General features: G+C 43.2%; 1 protein-coding gene across 1 annotated transcript in view; it reads left to right on the top strand.

Annotated features, from left to right (window-relative positions):
• Window positions 1-16,642: 16,642 nt before the first annotated feature.
• The window catches only part of ZCCHC7 (zinc finger, CCHC domain containing 7), a 258,840-nt gene continuing 256,876 nt past the window's right edge, over window positions 16,643-18,606 (top strand). Inside the window, exon 1 of the mRNA XM_010847094.1 lies at window positions 16,643-16,777. The gene's annotated coding sequence lies outside the window, so the exon portion shown is untranslated. The remainder of the gene's footprint in view (window positions 16,778-18,606) is intronic.

Genomic DNA, 18,606 nt, shown 5'->3' with positions numbered 1-18,606 from the left:
TCCAACTGTTACTCAAAGCATGGGCTCACTTTGGGGGAGATCTTTGGTATATTCTTGCCAGAGAAACTCTGAACTTCAGAGCTTGAAGGAACATCAGAGATAATCTCATCCATTTGTCTTATTTTAGAGATGACAAAGCTGAGTCCCTGAGAGGAGAAAGGACTTGCTCAGGTTTATTCAGAGTTGGCAGCAGAGTCAGTATCCACCTCATTTTCTACCTTCTGGTTTAAAATGTTGCCTCAGCACATTAGTGGGTCCATTGTGTTTTCTGAGCTAGTAATACTGTGACTATTTCAGAGTCAAAACTATTTGGGAAACACTGGATACCTTATGTTTCTTTTGAAGCTCCATGGTGAAATAAGTCTGGTAATATCGAGTTAAAAAACAAGTTTATTAATTAAAAGTCTTTAGTACTCCAAATGACATTTGCTTTTATTTATTTATTTTGGTGGGATTTTTTAGGTGGTTTTTGAGCAAATATTTTTTTTACTAGATCTTATGTATAAATTTAATATTTGTTATGTATTTTTCGACTCAGTAGTACATACACATGGCTCAAATTTCAAAGGTACAAAAGGAATCTGAGGAAGAGCCTCTTCTTATCTGTTCCTTCAACCACTCAGGTCCCATCCCAATCTGGCAATCAGTGTTCCCAGAATACATCCAGAGGTAGTTCTTCAGTGTACACTTAACAATATAGCTTGGTGTCACATGCTGGTGCATAAAGAACTTTCCCATTCTTTGTTTCTGTAGCATGGTGTTCTGATCAATATTTGAATCTCCAACTGGAATATAGTCTCCACCCTCAAGGGCACACAGATTCCTGGAAAAAATGAGGTATCTTCATTATGATCCCTAAAAGAGGTAGGAATTGCTCACGAGAAACACACAAAGTGTGGTGGGCATGTGGAAGAAAGAAAAGATCCCTCTCAGGTAGGTGTGGTTTGGGGTAGGAGCTGTAACCTGGGAAGGTAACTGAGGCAGGAGAGTCTCAGCTGAGAGATAGCGCCAAGCTGTTACTCATCACACTGACCTTTGTTTTAAAGCAAAGAAGCCCTGGATATCTGTATCTGGCCAATATCAACATTTAGATGCTAGGCACAAAAGCTTCATTTTTATTAGCTATATTGGTTGCCCATATATCAGAACCAGTCTTAAAGTGGAATCAGACATGTATATCAGATATCATTTGGAGTAATGAGTGTATTTTCCTAATCTTTCCAACACCAACCTTACAACTCATCTCCAATAGCATGCATACTAATTAATTTGTTTTCCATATAGTAATAAGATTAACAACCTCGCATTTACACGGGGTACTGAGTCATGTTCAAATAAAACAAGTTCTAATGAGAAAAATTGGATGCGGCAGTAAATCATGTCCCACTTGGCATCCAGGTTTATGTGTGTTTGTCTGTCTTTGTTACATGTATTTGTGTCAGGATTTCACTGTAAACAAGATGATTTCTTTCATGTTGGGTTAGTCTGGGTAAATTTGTTTAATGAACAACAAAGTCATTGTAAACACTGCACAAATCTGAGTGCCTTGCAGCTTGGCTAGGAATCTTTTAAGCTGCTGCAAAAAATAAAAGGTGTCAACCAGGAAAACAATAGTGGAGGGGAAATGCTATTAATATATACGCTCATATGCAGCCTGGACCAGCTATCTCTGGAAAGTTGAAGAGTTCGTGGTGAAATGAGATGTGACCTTGGACAGTCACTCTGCCTCCCCTAATCTGAGCCTCAGTTTCTCCCTCTGTCAATTGGACAGAGTTTTCTAGGCATGTGAATGTCCCATCAGAATCAACTGGGGGGCGGGGGGGTCTTTAAAGAACACAGGTGGCCAAGCTGTTTCACTAAATCCCAGTCCTTTAAAACTCCAGTTTCTAAGGGTCACTGTCCCAGGGTCTGTATTTTAAAAAATAAGTTCCTCAGGGACTTCCCTGGTGGTCCAGTGGTTAAGACTTTGCTTTTCAGTGCAGGGGACACAGGTTCTATTCCTGGTCAGGGAGCTAAGATTCCCGCATACTTTACTGTTAAAAAAAACTAAAACATTAAACAGAAGCAATATTGTAACAAATTTAAATAAGACTTAAAAAAATAAGTTTCTCAGGTGATTTGATGACTAGTCTGGTTTGATCCTCACTGGACTAGACAGATTACCAAGATCTTTTCCAGGTCTTAGGTTGTTTCTTCCTGATTTCATGGCCATAAAACCCCATGATTCTAAAAACCCATCTTGGAAAATACTGTTGCTTTCATCTGAGCCAAGAAAAAGAACCATTTATGGTGCCAGGAACCTGGATTCTAGTTCTTTGACGGATGAAGGCCCGAACGTCACTACACTCTGAATCTGTCTCTTCATTCACAAAACAAGGTCTCTGAACCAGGCAATGTCAGAAGGTCCTTCCTTTCTGATGTTCCAGAGCCCAATTTCTGACCCCATTGGGAATCTCCATCTGCATATAAACTGCCATCTAGTTCACTTTCAAAAACAGAGATTGGCATGAAGCCTGGTTGCGGCCATCTGCAGTAACCTACTCATTCTTTCTGAGGCCAAGAGTACCTCTTCTGGCCCCTTCCTCATGGTAGGTTCTGCTCTATCTGGCACTTTCCTGAATAAGAGCCAAGAGGGCTGACAGCCTGGCACTTCCAAGTCCCTCATTGTTTTCCCCCCATTTGAAACCCAATTCATTTCAGCTTTTCTTTCTCCTTTGTGGAAGGATCTATATCTCCAGGCAGCAACCCACTCCAGTACTCTTGCCTGGAAACTCCCATAGACGGAGGAGCCTGGTAGGCTGCAGTCCATGGGGTCGTGAAGAGTCAGACACGACTGAGTGACTTCACTTTCACTTTTCACTTTCATGCATTGGAGAAGGAAATGGCAACCCACTCCAGCGTTCTTGCCTGGAGAATCCCAAGGACAGAGGAGCCTGGTGGGCTGCCGTCTATGGGGTCACACAGAGTTGGACATGACTGAAGTGACTTAGCAGCAGCAGCAGCAGACTCTCCGCCATTCTCAGCCCAGATGCCCCTGTGTATTGATAGTGAGACCCACAAAGCATCTGAGGAATAAATGAACAGGTGAGTGAGTGAAAGTCACCTGAGGCACTGAATGTTAGGCTCCAGCCTTAACATTCAGTGCCTCTTGGTCCTCAGTGGGGTCTGTGCTCAGTGAGGTGGAGGGAGAAGGCTTGTCACATCTACAGACTGCATAGGAGTGAGCTAACAGCTTGGTCCCTTTGCCCAAACAGGGCTCTTTGTCAGTTTTCTAACTTCATATGAATGGGATCATATTGGGTGTATACTCTGTGTGTTTCCTCTTTTACCCAATGTCATACTTTATTTCCTGACTGGAGTAGGGGTTACCAGCATTTGCTTCATTCATTAAACTACACACATGTTCTTTATGTATTTTTCAGTGTGTTAGTCAATCAGTCATGTCAACTCTGCGACCCCATGGACTGTAGCCCACCGGGCTCCTCTGTCCATGGAACTCTCCAGGCAAGAATACTGGAGTGGGTTGCCATTCCCTTCTCCAGGAGATCTTCCCAACCCAGGGATTGGACCCAGTCTCCCATATTGTGGGTAGATTCTTTACCATCTGAGCCACCAGGGAAGCACATTTTTCAGTATCTGTCACAATTAAAGAAGGAAAACTGAGGGAGTCCAACATGGTTACTGTTCAATTTTGTCCTCAAGAGACAATCTAGAATGTCTTAGAAAAAGACTCTGCTGGGGCTTCCCTGCTGGTCCAGTGGTTAAGACTTCACCTTCCAATGCAGGAGTTTGGGTTCCATCCCTGGTTAAAGAGCTAAGATCCCATATGCCTTGTGGCCGAAAAACTAAAACATAAAACGTAAGCAATATTGTAACAAATTCAGTAAATACTTTTCTAAAAAAAGAAAAAGACTCTGTTCTTCTTAGGGAAAAGTGACTTGGGAATCTTTTACAAAGTATAAAGATCCTAGGGGAAGTTTTTCCACTTGGGGACATAACCTCAGAGCTTCCCAATTACCTTCCTTTTTTTTTTCCACTACTTAGTGAGCATTCACTCTACAAACAGCAGCACTGCCCTCCCTTCCTACCTCAGACATCAGCCCTTGTGCCTTCACCAGCAAGTCCCATAGCTTGTCTGAGCTCTGGTTTCGTCACATGAAAAATGATGGCATTGCCTGCAGCTGGTGGCGGCAGGGTGAGGTGGGCAGACACAAATGTGGTTTCAAGACCCAATCTGCCATACTTATGATCAGGTCTGAATCCACACATGTGGCAAAGTAACAGTGTGGAAAATGGGGGCTACAGGCTTTGTGCTGATAAACCTGAGAAAGAGTGGGGAAATCACTTTCCATGAAGAGCCCCAGTTCAGTAACACTTCAGTGTTACCTGCCTGAGCTGCCTTGTGCATTGCTCTGTGGGGAGGCCGGGTTTAATGAAGTAGGATAAACCACACAGGCACATTAGTTAGCCTCAGCACAGGCAGGATTAACTTTACACTCCATTTGCAAGAGCAAATCTCCTCTCCTAGAGTTTGTTATAAAGGGATTTAGAATCACAGAATGATGGAGCTGGAAGAGAGCTCCTAAGACATCATCATAATCCTCCCCCGTCATTTTACAGAGGGTCAAAAACTGAAGTCCAGAGAGCGGAAGGGACGTGCCCAAGGTCACCTACTGAATTAGCGGCGGAGCTCAGGTTGGAACCTGGGTCTCCTGATCCCCAGGCCTGTGTCCTCAACATTTTCCAATGAATTACTACCTGGTTGTCTTGAAACAAGAGTGGGTAATGCAGTTTTCTTGATGGCTTTACTCCATACTACTTCACGGGTATGTGAACAAGCCAGGTGATGCTGAGGAGGCAGAATCTGTTGCACGGGTTGCATTAGGAACATTCTGAGATCTTGGGTTATTCTAGGAACTGTACCCTAGGCACTAAATGCAGGTAGCCCTCATAATGTCAGCAGCAGCAGCAGCAGCAGCTAACACTTAATATTTAACACTCACCCATGTATTGCTAGGCTCTGTTCTATATTCTATATAGTGTTAGTTGCTCTGTCGTGTCCAACTCTTTGAGACCCCATGGAGTATAGCCCGCCAGCCTCTTCTGTCCATGGAATTCTCCAGGCAAGAATACTGGAGTGGGTTGCTATTCCCTTCTGGATCTTTCTGACCTAGGGTTTGAACCTGCATCTCCTGTGTCTCCTGCATTGCAGGCAGATTCTTTACTGCTAAGCCACCAGGGAAGCTCGTATTCTATATAAGTGCTTCCTATATTTTCATTCATTCAGTCTTCACAACAATCTTGCAAAGCATTTATTATCATGTACATACTAGCATCATCCTCATTTTACAGAGGAGGAAACTGAAGCAGAGAGGTTAAGTAACATGCTCAGGGTCACAGATTGCAAATTGCTGAGCTGGGATTTGAAGCAAGGAATCCAGCTCCAGAGTCTGGGCTCTTGTAGTCTAGCCCCATCTACCTTTGTGCCTATCCCACCTTTCTTCTGGATGCCACCCTCCAGTAAACATATACTCCTCCTCTCTCTTGTCTATTGTCCTCCTCTCTGGCCATGCTATACTGAGAGCTTTTGGTTCCTGAACTTCTGCTTCCTTTTCCTGGGGGATCCTTTTCTTATCTGCACCTGTCAAAGATCTTCAAGGCCCAGTTCAAATGCTCTAGACAGAATTTCATATCTAGAATCTCTCTCTTTTCTATATTTGTGATTCTTACCCTTTTTCAGAGGGTGCTTCATGTTTTCAAGAGAGATGGATGTTCTTCCAGACCCACTCTCTAACCTCGCCTCTGCTGGGTGCCCTTACAGGCCAACCTCTGTAGATGCCATCAACCAGACCTTCTTGTCCTTGTACTTTTTTTTTTTTGGTTCAGCCAATGAGAGGCATCAGATAGAAAGCAGAGGACAGAAGAAGACAGAAGTGAGAATGTTTATTCCTTTGATGCTCTGAAAAGGATATAGCTGGGGATGTGGGCTTACAATGAAGAAAAGTAAGATGCTGTTTAAGACTTTTCTATGCTTCTCTGGTTCATCAGAGTAATCCTTAGCATGATATTCAAGGCCGTTTGTGGCCTGGTCCCTGCTCAGCTGGCAGTTTCATCTCTCCCCAGGGACCTCTCTGTGACATAACGGAGGGGTCTGAGGTCCTGCGAAGAGGAAGGTGAGGGAAACACAAAGGCTGCCTTTAGAGTCATCAAATGCCCCTTTGACAGGGAGGGTCAGGAGACCTTCTGACTAGTTCCTGGAGTCAGAATCTTCTGCCAACTGCACATCTCAGAGAAGAGCAGCAAGGATGAGTCAGCAGCAGGTCTGAAGAGTGACTGTGAGAAGCAGCGGGAACCAGGAGAGACATCAGATACTGGGAAGGAAGAGGGATCTGGGGCAGGGGAAAATAGGGTGGCCTGGATCCATGCTGGAGGTCAGAAGAGCTGCATAGATGGGAAGGAGCCAAGAATATTGGACTCCCCAGAACTGAGAATCAGGCTGATGATGGGGGAGGCTATGGAGAAGTAGATTTGAGCTTCCTCAAATATTTTTTCTACCAACTAAGTAGAATATTCCTCAAATATTTTTCTACCAACTAAGTCTGTCACTGTGAGGTTTACTTGGGGGCTGTGAGCCCCAAATCAAGGAAAATAAGACACAGAAGCCCAAATCAAGGAAACCTAAGGAAAAAAAGAGACTATTTGAGTTGATGTAAATGGGTAGTTCAGGGTAGAGTTTGAGGGTGTTGTTGGATGTCTCACCACTCCTTGCTGGTTCTGGCTTTGTACTAGCTTAGTTCTCTCACTGTGCAGCTGGGCATTGCAGACATAGCTTCAATTCCTACTACCCAATCTCAGTGAACCTCATTGAAAAGCATATACACAGCCTCAGAGAAGGACTTTGATAGGTCAATGCCCAGAACCAAGCCAACCACTTGGCTGGAAATAGGAGCTGATTGTCAGGCCTGGTCACATGTAAACCATATCAGATAGTATCCAACTAGGAAACAGAAAGTATTCTGAATAGAGGGAATTTATTGGTTATACACAATGGATGGAAAGGCTTCAGGAGCCTTCATGAGAATAGTGAAGCAACCCAGATATTAGCAGGCTATTGCTAATTCTAAATTGAAGGGATGAGAGGTGATGGTGCTGGAGGGGTCACCCAGTGGACCACGGTGGGTCTGTGCAGTGGGAGTTGGATCTAAGCCATGGAAGAAATGCAGCTACAGTACAGGACTCTGAATCCATCTCTCCCTATACAGAGGGGGACACAAATATCTTGGCTTCTCCCTTTCTTCCCCCTCCAATCTCCTGCCAATGCCTCCCATTGATCAGACCCACCAAAACTCAGCTAACATGGGAGTCTGGGACTAAGGACTTCTGGGGTTAGCCCCTCCTCTCTGCCATACAAAGAAGGGCAGAGGAGAGGCCAGGAGGGATGTGAGGGCAAACCCACATCCTGTTAGAACCACTTGGCATAAAGAAGTAGCTGTTCCCCCAAGCAACTTGGTGCTGTTATCAGAAGGGGAAAAGAATGCTAGACAGCATTTACCAGCTGTCCAAGTATGCAGCAGATTGCTTTGTGAGGTAGTGAGATGTCCATCACTGAAGGTGTTAACAGACACTGGATGCCTGTAGTCAGGGATCTGAAGGGGCATTACTGAGTATAATGGAAGATGATCAGGACTGTCCCTAAATCCCTTCCATTCTTACCTTGTATATTTCCTGTTTTTAGACATGCTATTTTTTCCATAAGCCTAGGTCATTCATTTCTGTGATTAAAAGACTAACAAGCTTGTAAACTGCAAGTAGATTTGATTTGTAACACACTGAGGAATCAAGTGGGCCACTGATTGGAAATATTTCCTGCTTGCATCTGGTCTTTCTTGCTACATCTTTGCTAGCGTGTCAGCAGTATTATTGCCAAAAATGAGACCTAAAAGTTTACTTTTACCTTTTTGGCAGAATCAATAAGCTGGATTATTAAAGTTTTGTCTTCCCTCTTTGAAACTCCCAGAAGAAAAGAAATCACAAGAACAGATCTTGGCATAGAAAGAAAATGAGACAAAGAATGTAATCATAATACTAGTGAATGGTTTTCAGACTGACATCTGTACATTAGGAATATGTAAAAATACCAATTTCATGCTCTGACAACTTATTCTGCATCAGGGGTGGGGTAATGCCTTGGGAATGCCACATGTCAAAGCATTACATAATGTCAGCTATTCATGTGCTCCTTTGATGAGATATCACTGGGAATGGGAATTCCTTAAGGGAGAGATGTCTTAAGAAGAGGGAGGGAGAGGGGAAGCAAAAGGAAAGGAACGAAAAGGAAGGAAAGAAGAGACAAAGGAAGAAAGCTTTCAAGTCAGAATAAAAGAATGACTACAAAGAAAAGTTAATATATCATATATATTTAAACATATATACAAACCCAATCAAAACAACAGTGGGAGGAGTTACTCATTTATTTTTATTTTCTACAGTTAGAATATCCACGTTGGATTTCTTTCATATGTAAAAGTTATTTTTCACCTGAATTTTTATAACATCAACAAATACCTTGCCCAAATGCATAATTTCATACAGTGGCTATCATATAAGGAAAAATTCACATTTTCTAAGTTTTTTATCATAAAATTTTCCCCATATTATCATATAGGCTTCACAAAGACCAATTAAATTACTTAAGGATATTCCAAAGTATACTTGTGCTAAAATTTACTTATCTATTCTTGTGTCATTGGACTTTTAGGGTTCCTCCTCATTTTTCCGTAATTACAGATAATGGCAGATGCACATCTTCATACATTCAATGCTTTCAACAAACTTTTCTATGACAGGTACTGTGTTAGGCAATAGGGATTATCTGGAAGGATTCTACTTCTGGGTCAGGAGGGAAATACAAATGAACGCGCAATTACAATTCAGAACTCTAACCGTCTGCTACCTGATGTGTGGTTCACAGACCAGCAGCATCAGCTTCACCGGGGATCTTGTTAGAAATGGAAAATCTTCTGCCCCACCCAGACCTACTAAATCAGAATCTGAATTTTAACAAGATCCCCAAGTGATTTGTGTGCACATTACAAGTTTGAGAAACTGTCAATCCCAATCCTCTCCTGTCTGCCTTGGCAGGTCACCGGATTGATCATTTTCAAGTCTTCCCTGCATTTCCAGTTTCTTTTCTATTTTTCCACAGCTACAAACATGCTCAGGTCTCTCTTAAAAACACACTGCTGCTGCTGCTGCTGCTAAGTCGCTTCAGTTGTGTCCGACTCTGTGCGACCCCATAGACGGCAGCCCACCAGGCTCCCCCGTCCCTGGGATTCTCCAGGCAAGAACACTGGAGTGGGTTGCCATTTCCTTCTCCAATGCATGAAAGTACTAAAATCCCTCAAACCTTAATGTTACTTTTGTTCTTCTAAGACCCTCAAAAGACTCTCCATGTATATTCTCCATAACAGAACTTCTCTCACCAGGGATTGAACTCATGCCCCCTGCAGTAGGGGCTCAGAGTCTTAACCACTGGACCACCAGGGAAGTCCCTAACCTCATATTATTGATGACATGCTTTGAGATTTCTTTTATGGAATCTGATGATTCTTAAATAGCTTAGGATCTCAAAAGTCTTGCTAGTCAATGTTCATTATACAGTCACTTAGATATAAGCCTTGAGGCACAAATCCAACTAGGAATAATAATGAATGAGAGTAGATCCTTGAAATACTAGCTCCCTATCCCTAGAATATTAACATAGTGAGACTATTATTACTTACATAGTTTGATTTATGGTATATATTTTTAAAATTTCATGATTTTATAAGGAAAAGCAGTCTCCAGGAAAAATTAAAAGCCATTGATATGAATGTCTAAATTTTCAGGAATGATTTCATAGCCTGGATGAAAATTGTGTGCTCTCTCCGTCACCTTGCAATTTGAAGAACTGAAAAATCATGAATAATAAAAAAGGATGTTAAACTTTTCAACAAATCCAGATGGGTACCAATGTCATTGAGAATTCCTGAGAATCATCTTGATTGCTGCTTCAGACTAGGAGCCTGAATTAATATCGCTTCCCATTTGGGCTTTAAGTTACACAGTTTCTATAATTACATTTTAAAACTGTACTGACGTTGTCTATTATTTTTGGCAAATGAAAAACATCCCAACTTTAAAGGGTAACATTCAGTCATTTCACTTACCAGTCTCTATTTCTGCTTTAACCTTTCAGAATTGGGTGCAGCTGAAAGAATGACGGACTATGAACTGGAAGCCAGCGCTAACATTTTCACTGGGTACTTGCAAACTCTGACTTCATTTTGGGTCCTAGATTTCCCTTCTGTAAAACGATGGACCTGTTGTCCTAGATGTCCCTTTGAGCCACTGTTCTAGAGTTTCTTATTCTACAGTCACTGGATGAAGAGAAATTGTCCATGAAATGACAAGGTAGTCATAAGAACTCAAGTTTCTTTTTTCAGGGCTTGAATAAGGCTTTTTTTTTTTAAGTACTTTTTTTTTTTAATGTGGACCATTTTTAAAGTCTTTGTATAATTTGTTACAATATTGCTTCTGTTTTATGTTTTGGTTTTTCGGCTGAGAGGCATGCAGGATCTTAGCTCCCTGACCAGGGATCAAACCTGCATCCCCTGCATTGGAAGTCTTAACCACTGGACCACCAGGCAAGCCCCCCATAAAGAAGGCTTAATCTTCTTTTCTAATCTTAGGGAGCAGGGAACTGGGTCCATTTGGGGATTATGTTGCTCATCATTCCTACCCTCCCTCATCTCCCAATCTCCCCATGTCATGCCACGTTCTAGACAGTGGGAGTCACTGATTGTTTCTCAGTGTGAGAGTCACACTTACCAGTTTTCTTTGCTTATTTTATTCCTTTGCCAGAAGATCCTCCTGCCTTCTCTATCTAGTAAACTCTTTTTCTTTTCAGTTTTACTTTTATATTTTGACATAATTTTAGACTTAAATATAAATTGCAAAATGAGTACAAAGAATTCTCAAATACCTTTTACCCAGAATCCCCAAATGTTAACTTTTTATCACATTTGTGTTATCATTCTCCCTTCTCTCTTCCTTTCCTTTGCCTCCAACACAATTTTTTTCTGAATCACTTGAGAATCAGTTTCAGATATGATGTTCTTTTACTGCAAGTACTTCAGATTATACAGTCTAAAAAGACAAGGACATTCTCTTACACAGGGATTGCCAGATGGCTCACTGGTAAAGAAGCTGCCTACCAATGCAGGAAACATAAGAGACGAGCGTTTCATCTCTGGGTCAGGAAGATCTCCCAGAGGAGGAAATGGCAACCCACACCTGGATTCTTGCCAGGATAATCCCACAGACAGAGGAGCCTGGTGGGCTATTGTCCATGTGGTCACAACGAATCGGATGTGACTGAGCACACACATTCTCTTACATAACTATAATACAAATATAATGGACTGTGGGGTAGGGGGCCCAAATCCAGAAAAAAAAAAAAAAAATCAGAAGAAACAGCTACACAGCAGTGTCATCAAATCTAGCTTTATTTGGATTTTGCCAATTGTCCCAATAATATCCTTTATGGCAAAAGAAAGTCCCAGATCACACATTGAATTTATTATGTATCATGTCTCTTTTATTTTCCTTTAATGCAGGATAGTTCTCTGTCATTGTTTTTATGACACTGACATTTATGAAATGTTTGAAGGGTCAAGTATTTTGTAGAATATCTCTCCATTTGTTTTTGTCTCACAGTTTCCTCATGATTATATTCAGCTTATGCGCTTTGGTAGGAGTACCACAGAAGTGATGTGTTCTTCCCAGTGAATTACATCTCTCTCTCACTTTAAGTGAAAGCCCCTCTTTCTTCCCTTCCACTCCCACTCCCTTCTTCAGAAGTCAGTAATCACTGTTATAGATTGGCATCCATCTAGTATTTTCTCTAGGCATTTATATAAAGACATATCTATATATAGCCACACAGAATCTTTATAAACTATAACAAAAATGAGTTCATAATATACCTGCTGCTGCTGCTGCTAAGTCACTTCAGTCGTGTCCGACTCTGTGTCACCCCATAGACAGCAGCCCACCAGGCTCCCATCCCTGGGATTCTCCAGGCAAGAATACTGGAGTGGGTTGCTATTTCCTTCTTCGGTGCATGAAAGTGAAAAGTGAAAGTGAAGTCGCTCAGTCGTGTCCGACTCTTTGCGACCCCATGGACTGTAACCTACCAGGCTCCTCTGTCCATGGAATTTCCCAGGCAAGAGTACTGGAGTGGGTTGCCATTGCCTTCTCCTCATAATATACCTACTGCTCTGCAATTTGTCTATTTCACTTAACTGTATGTCTTGGAGATCTTTCTACGTAAGTATATTCAGATTTATCACGTTCTTTTAAAAGCAGCATAACATTAAAAAAAAATAGTATAGCTATATCCTTGTTTATTTCATGCCCTAAGACTCAGTTGGTAAAGAGTCTGCCTGCAACACAAGAGACCCGGGTTCAATCCCTGGGTTGGGAAGATCCCCTGGAGAAGGAAATGACAAATCACTCCAGTATTCTTGCCTTGGAGAATCCCATGGACAGTGGAGCCTGTAGACCATGGGGTCATAAGAGTTGGACACGACCGAACAACTAAACCTTTGATGAGTATTTATGTTGTTTTCCTTTCTTTCTATCACAATCTTTCTACATATATTTAAGAACATAGTTCACAATTTTGATGGATCCTGTCAACTAGCTCCCTTAAAAGGCTTTTCCAATTGGTATTTCTATCCACAGTGTATGAGGTCATTTGCATTTTTCTGATTATTAGTGATGCTGAATACCTCTGATTATAGTTCACAGCCTTTTGGATTTCTTCTGTGAATGGCCTGTTGGTGTTCTTTGCAGTTACGATGTTGGACTTGTTTTACTAACCACTTACTTGGCCCCCTCCTCTGCAGAAGGAGGCTTCTTTACTTACCCTAGGCAGTCAGCTGCTCCCTCCTTTGCTGTTTCATAACACTGTTCAAACTGCACCCAGGTCTTCATTTGGCAAACATTCCACACTGAATCCACTCATCCAAAAGCGATCTCTGGGAACTTGCTATCTCTGGGTACACTGCCTTGGGTTAAGTGCTGGGAAGACAGGAGCAGTTCATCACAATCTTCACCCTTGAGGAGTTTAGTTTTGAATGGCAGCTTTGGGTATAGAAAAAGACCATAGGTTTTGGATTGACACAAGACTTGAGTTCGAATCCCAGCTGTGCAATTTAGAGGAAGTAACATGACCTCACCAACTCACAGTTTCCACACTAATGAAATGGGCTAATACTCCCTTACAATATATCTGAGAAACAATACACCTAAGTGGCTCACAAGGGCCTGTTACATGGTAGACTTTCCATGAAAGGATAGGAATGGAAAGGCAACTGGTAAAAGGTCAAAATGATTAGTGATTTTTCAGAGGTTCTAGGTACTAGAAGAAAATAAAGGAGGTAGCACCTCTGTCTGCAATGGAAGGGTAAGGACAAGTCACTTACCCAGATCCTGCTCCCCTATATCCCCGATCTTGCCTGCCCTCTGCAGCAGCTGTCTGCCATGTCCTGGTCCCTCACCTATTTCCCCCTATATCCCCCCAACTTGCCTGCCCTCTGCAGCAGCTTTCTGCCATGTCCTGGTCCCTCACCCATTTCCCCCTATATCCCCCCACCTTGCCTGCCCTTTGTAGCAGCTTTCTGCCATGTCCTGGTTACCCCAGTTTAGCTGCTCACTGTTGATGGAGTACTGCCATTGCCCTGGGGAAAGCAGGTGCTTCCTTTCTCAAATAAATGGATTCTTTAGAACATTCTCTGTAAGAGAGGCTCCAGGATATTCATGCATGCTGCCACCTGTGATCTCAAGAGGTGTGGACCAGAGACAGTGTGAGGTAGAAAGAGAAATACTATGTGTGGGGAGAGCCTCAGAGACCTGGATGACACATACAGTTCTGCCTCTGCCAGGTGACTCTCAGCAGATCTCTTCCCTTGTTGGTTTCAGTTTCCCCATCACAATAGGAGACTAATTCTCATGATTTCTAATGAGCCATCTAAATGAGATCTCACCATGTAAAGGCAGGCTGTGTGTATATATACACTACTCTCGTTGGTTAGAAATCTCCACATCCCTGGGCTCCCTGTAGCTCTTTATATCATCTTAGTATCATGGAGCACTACACTGCATTCCAGTTATTTGGAGTCATGACAAGGTTTCCCACTGAACCAACAGCTGGATCCATATCCATATTCCTTTAACACCATTGCTGAGTGTTTTCTGTCAAGCACTATGTTAGCTGGTGAAGATACAAAGACAAAACATCTATTTCTGTTTTCTGGGAGCCCATCCTCCAGTTAGGAGACAATTTTAAGAGAAACACAACTGCCTTGATGGAGCTTTCTCCAAAGTGTAGGGAAGCCCAGGGAAGGCATGTTTGTTCTGTCTGAGTTGGAAAGTTTCCCTGAAGACCCAGTGTTCAGCAGAGTAGGGTGGACTTTATAGGCTGTAGGGGTGCTCTCTGTAAAGGCAAAGGTAGGATAGAACATAGTGTTGTTGCAGCAACTGCCCAGTCTTCAGCTTGGCAGTGAAGAAGTAGGCAGATGTCAGCTCATGAAGTGTTCTTCATGCTATCCAAAGAACTCTAGGTTTTATGACATAACCTGCCAGGAGTAATTGAAGCATTTTTAAGTGTATGAACATACCAAATCTTTGTTGAGTGCAGGAGTAATAGTGGGAGAACTGGGCACAGTAAATAGGAACATTTCTTAACTTTGTGGCCTTGGGCAAGTTACTTAGCCTCTGAATCTGTTTCCTTTTTTAAAACTCTCAACCTCAAATAGTTGTTAAAATTTCAAAGTTTATATGTAGTAAATTTATAGACATAAGACTAACACTTGATAAAAGCTCAGTATATTGTTTTTTAAAAGAGAACATTTTTTTTCCCACACAAATACACATTACCTAGCAATCTAGTAATTTCTGTGGCCCATTTCTTGGCCTGTTTCCTCCTCTGCAAAATCTGTGTGTGTGTGTGTATGCACGTGTGCTCAGGCAAGTCCAGCCAGGTCACTCTGTCCATGGAATTTTCCAGGCAAGAATACTAGAGCAGGATGCCATTTCCTATTCCAGGGGATCTTCCCCACCCAGGGATTGAACCCCTGTCTCCTGCATCTCCTGCACTGGCAGGTGGAATCTTTACCACCGCACTACCTGGGCTTCCTGCAAAATGAGTGGGTCCTCCAATTTTATCTTTTCACTGTATCCTGTCTTCCTTCCTAGCACTTACCATAATGTTAACTAACATTTCTAATTATTTTCCAGATCAAACTCTGACTATAATTAACTATTTGTATTCTGCTTCTTTGGTAGACTCTAGCTCTATTAGACCAGAGATTTTTAAAAAATTTTACTATTATATCTGCAATTGCTAACACTGTCTGGCTCTTAACATATGTTCAACATCATATGGGGTTGCAAAGAGTCATGTCCGACTCTTTGCAACCCCATGGACTGCAGCACACCAGACTTCCCTGTCCATCACCAACTCCGGAAGCTTACTCAAACTCATGTCCATTGAGTTGGTGATGCCATCCAACCATCTCATCCTCTGTCGTCCCCTTCTCCTCTCGCCTTCGATCTTTCCCAGCATCAGGGTCTTTTCAAATGAGTCAGTTCTTCGCATCAGGTGGCCAAAGTATTGGAGTTTCATCAGCTTCAGCATCAGTCCTTCCAATGAATATTCAGGACTGATTTCCTTTAGGATTCCTTTATATGTTCAAATAAACGTTGGCAAAACTAATCAATGTTAAAGATTATCTTTCAAGTCTGTTGTCAAGGGCCAACGAATTGATAAAGATGGACAGTGAGTTTATAATGAAAATAATTTGCGAGAAGAGGAACCTGAAGTCAGGGACTCCCAACACAATCTGTAGCTGCCTGAGGCTTCCAAAGGACCAGTACTGACTTCAATCTTTAGCAAGCATGCAGTTCTTAAGGGTTCACAAAGAATTAAATGTTGTCTTCTATTATAGTATAAAAAAGAACCGAAAGCGCTCCAGTGTAAACTAAGTTCAACTTCAACTTAGACATGGAAGGGGCTTGCCTAAGATCACCTGGCTCAAGAGAGAAGGATCTAGAAGCCAGGCGCTCTCAAAGAGGCTTTTCCCTGTCTGAGGTTCCCCGGATCCGTCAGCCAAGCCTCCTGCTGTACCTGGCTCGTCCAGCACCTGGCTCTCCGTCCGCTCCCGCGCCACGTGGCACAAGGAGGGTGTCCCCCGAGATCTGGGAGAAGGCGGAACCTGGCCTAAACCTCGCCCTGGAGCATCATGGGAGATGTAGTGTTTATCTCCAGCACGGAAAGTGCTAACTCTCCCCCATTTGGCTCGGTAAGTAGCATATCACCTGTGCAGGTCATTCAAACATGCTATTCCCTAACACAGATTCAGCCTAGATACTTGTGAAAGAAGCCGTTTCTTTCACGTGCTCAGGCAAGTCCTGAGCAAACAAAGGCAAACAAATAAAAGACTATATGCGGGGAAGGCAAAGGGTTAATAGTTGTTACGCACGTCTACTGGTGGCGAGGAGTGGGCGGGGACAGAAGACGACTTCCAGGAGCTCTGTTTTCACCGGAAGTGCCTTCCCTCCTCGTGGGTCCGCGCGGACGCCGTTTCCTTACCTCATTTGTCTTCGCCCCTCCCCGTCCCTCTACGCGTTTTGGTTCCTGGTTGGTGCTTCCTGGTCGCAGCCGCGGCAGTGAGTATGTGTGACGGACCCCAAGGTGTCCATGGCCGGGGTGCCCCCTGCCCGCCCTCCGCCTCCCCACTAGGCTGTGGAACTAGCGCGTGTCTCTTCGCCGGCCTCCGTGTCCCTGTTCTTCCCTCACTCGTGGCGGGGCTCGTCTCGTGGCCTCTCAGTCGATCTCTGCCCCACGCGACTCCGCGGACCCGCTGTGGTGTCCGCTTCTCTCTGCCGCTCCGAGGCCTGAGGCTGTGGTTCAGAAATGGCTGAGCGCCCGTGGCCTTGGTGGGGAGTGGCGTTTCTGCCTACTTTACCTCCACAACCCCGAGATTCCTCTTTTAGGAAAGCGGGTCTGTCAGTTAAACGTGAAGAGAGGTCGGCGTTTGAGAACCGAACAGTCTTGGACCAAATCCAACCTCAGCTGTCAGAAGCAACAGCTGCAGCTGTTGGGACAGAAAAATTTCGAGGATTGGGCCCCTTCCCGCATGTGAAACAAGGAGACCTGCGCTGTGCTCGCTGATGCCTTCCTTTTATCCTTCACATCCTGGGAGCCGGCAGTTAACTTAAACTTTAGGAGCTGCAGGTGTTGTGGGAAAACTGGCTGAGTGAGAGGCAGTAGGCCTGAGTTCCGGGGGCGGCTCCACCACCAACTCGGCGCTGGCGAGTCGAAAATTCTTAGAAATCTTTTTAGCGTGTATTTACCTTAATTTCAGATTACAGGATTGAATTAGGAGATCTTTTAGGCTCAATGAATAAATAAGCTTCTCAGAGCCTGTTTCTCTATGTATAAAATGAGAGCGTTCAATTTAATGACTTTCAGGTCTCTTCCAAAACTCTTTGGGTTTTAAATATTTAGGCTGTGTATATTTCAGACAGTATTGTGCTTTGAGGACAGCTCACTATGGCTGCTTTCAAGAGAATCTGAGAGTGGGGAATTAACCAAGGAAGACATGAAAGTGAGGCTTGTAAAATAGCTTCAAAGATTAAGATAACTGTGTAGCAAAAGGAAAAAGGCTGAGGGTGAAGAAGTGTTGTGATAAAATTAGTTATCCTGTAAAGACTTTATCTCAGGAACAGCTGGACTTGTCTGAATAAATTAAGCATTATTTTCTCCTACCAACATCTTGTATTCTGACTTTTTTTGTGACCATTGTTTCCCACATTTGGATTCTCTATCTCAGTTTGATTTACTTCCTAGTGAAAATCTTATTTGAAGAGTGGACAGAAAATATAACACTAGAGTCAGTAGTGTTTCAAATCTGTCACTGTCAGGATAGCTCACTAAGAGTAAGTCAGAAATTTTAAGTTAAAATTAAACTGTTAATCATGTTCTAATGAAAGCTAGGCTTAAAATCAAGATGTGAGTCTCATCAGAAAGAAACATAGGCTAAAAGTTCTTTGAAAAGAAATAACAAGACTGAAGTGACCAGTTCAGTTCAGTTGTTCAGTCACGTCCGACTCTTTTGAGACCCCATGAATCGCACACGCCAGGCCTCCCTGTCCATCACCAACTCCCGGAGTTCACTCAGACTCACATCCATCAAGTCAGTGTGCCATCCAGCCATCTCATCCTCTGTCGTCCCCTTCTCCTTCCTGCCCCCAATCCCTCCCAGCATCTAGAGTCTTTTCCAATGAGTCAACCTTTGCACGAGGTGGCCAAAGTACTGGAGTTTCAGCTTTAGCATCATTCCTTCCTAAAGAAATCCCAGGGCTGATCTCCTTCAGAATGGACCTGGTTGGATCTCCTTGCAGTCCAAGGGACTCTCAAGAGTCTTCTCCAACACCACAGTTCAGAAACATCAATCTTCGCGCTCAGCCTTCTTCACAGTCCAACTCTCACATCCTATA

This window comes from Bison bison, unplaced genomic scaffold (genome assembly GCF_000754665.1).
Source record: "Bison bison bison isolate TAMUID 2011002044 unplaced genomic scaffold, Bison_UMD1.0 scf7180017864243, whole genome shotgun sequence".
In the NCBI taxonomy this organism is placed as follows: domain Eukaryota; kingdom Metazoa; phylum Chordata; class Mammalia; order Artiodactyla; family Bovidae; genus Bison; species Bison bison.
The sequence above is the reverse complement of the archived record's forward strand: the minus strand, read 5'-3'. Positions and strand labels throughout refer to the sequence as shown.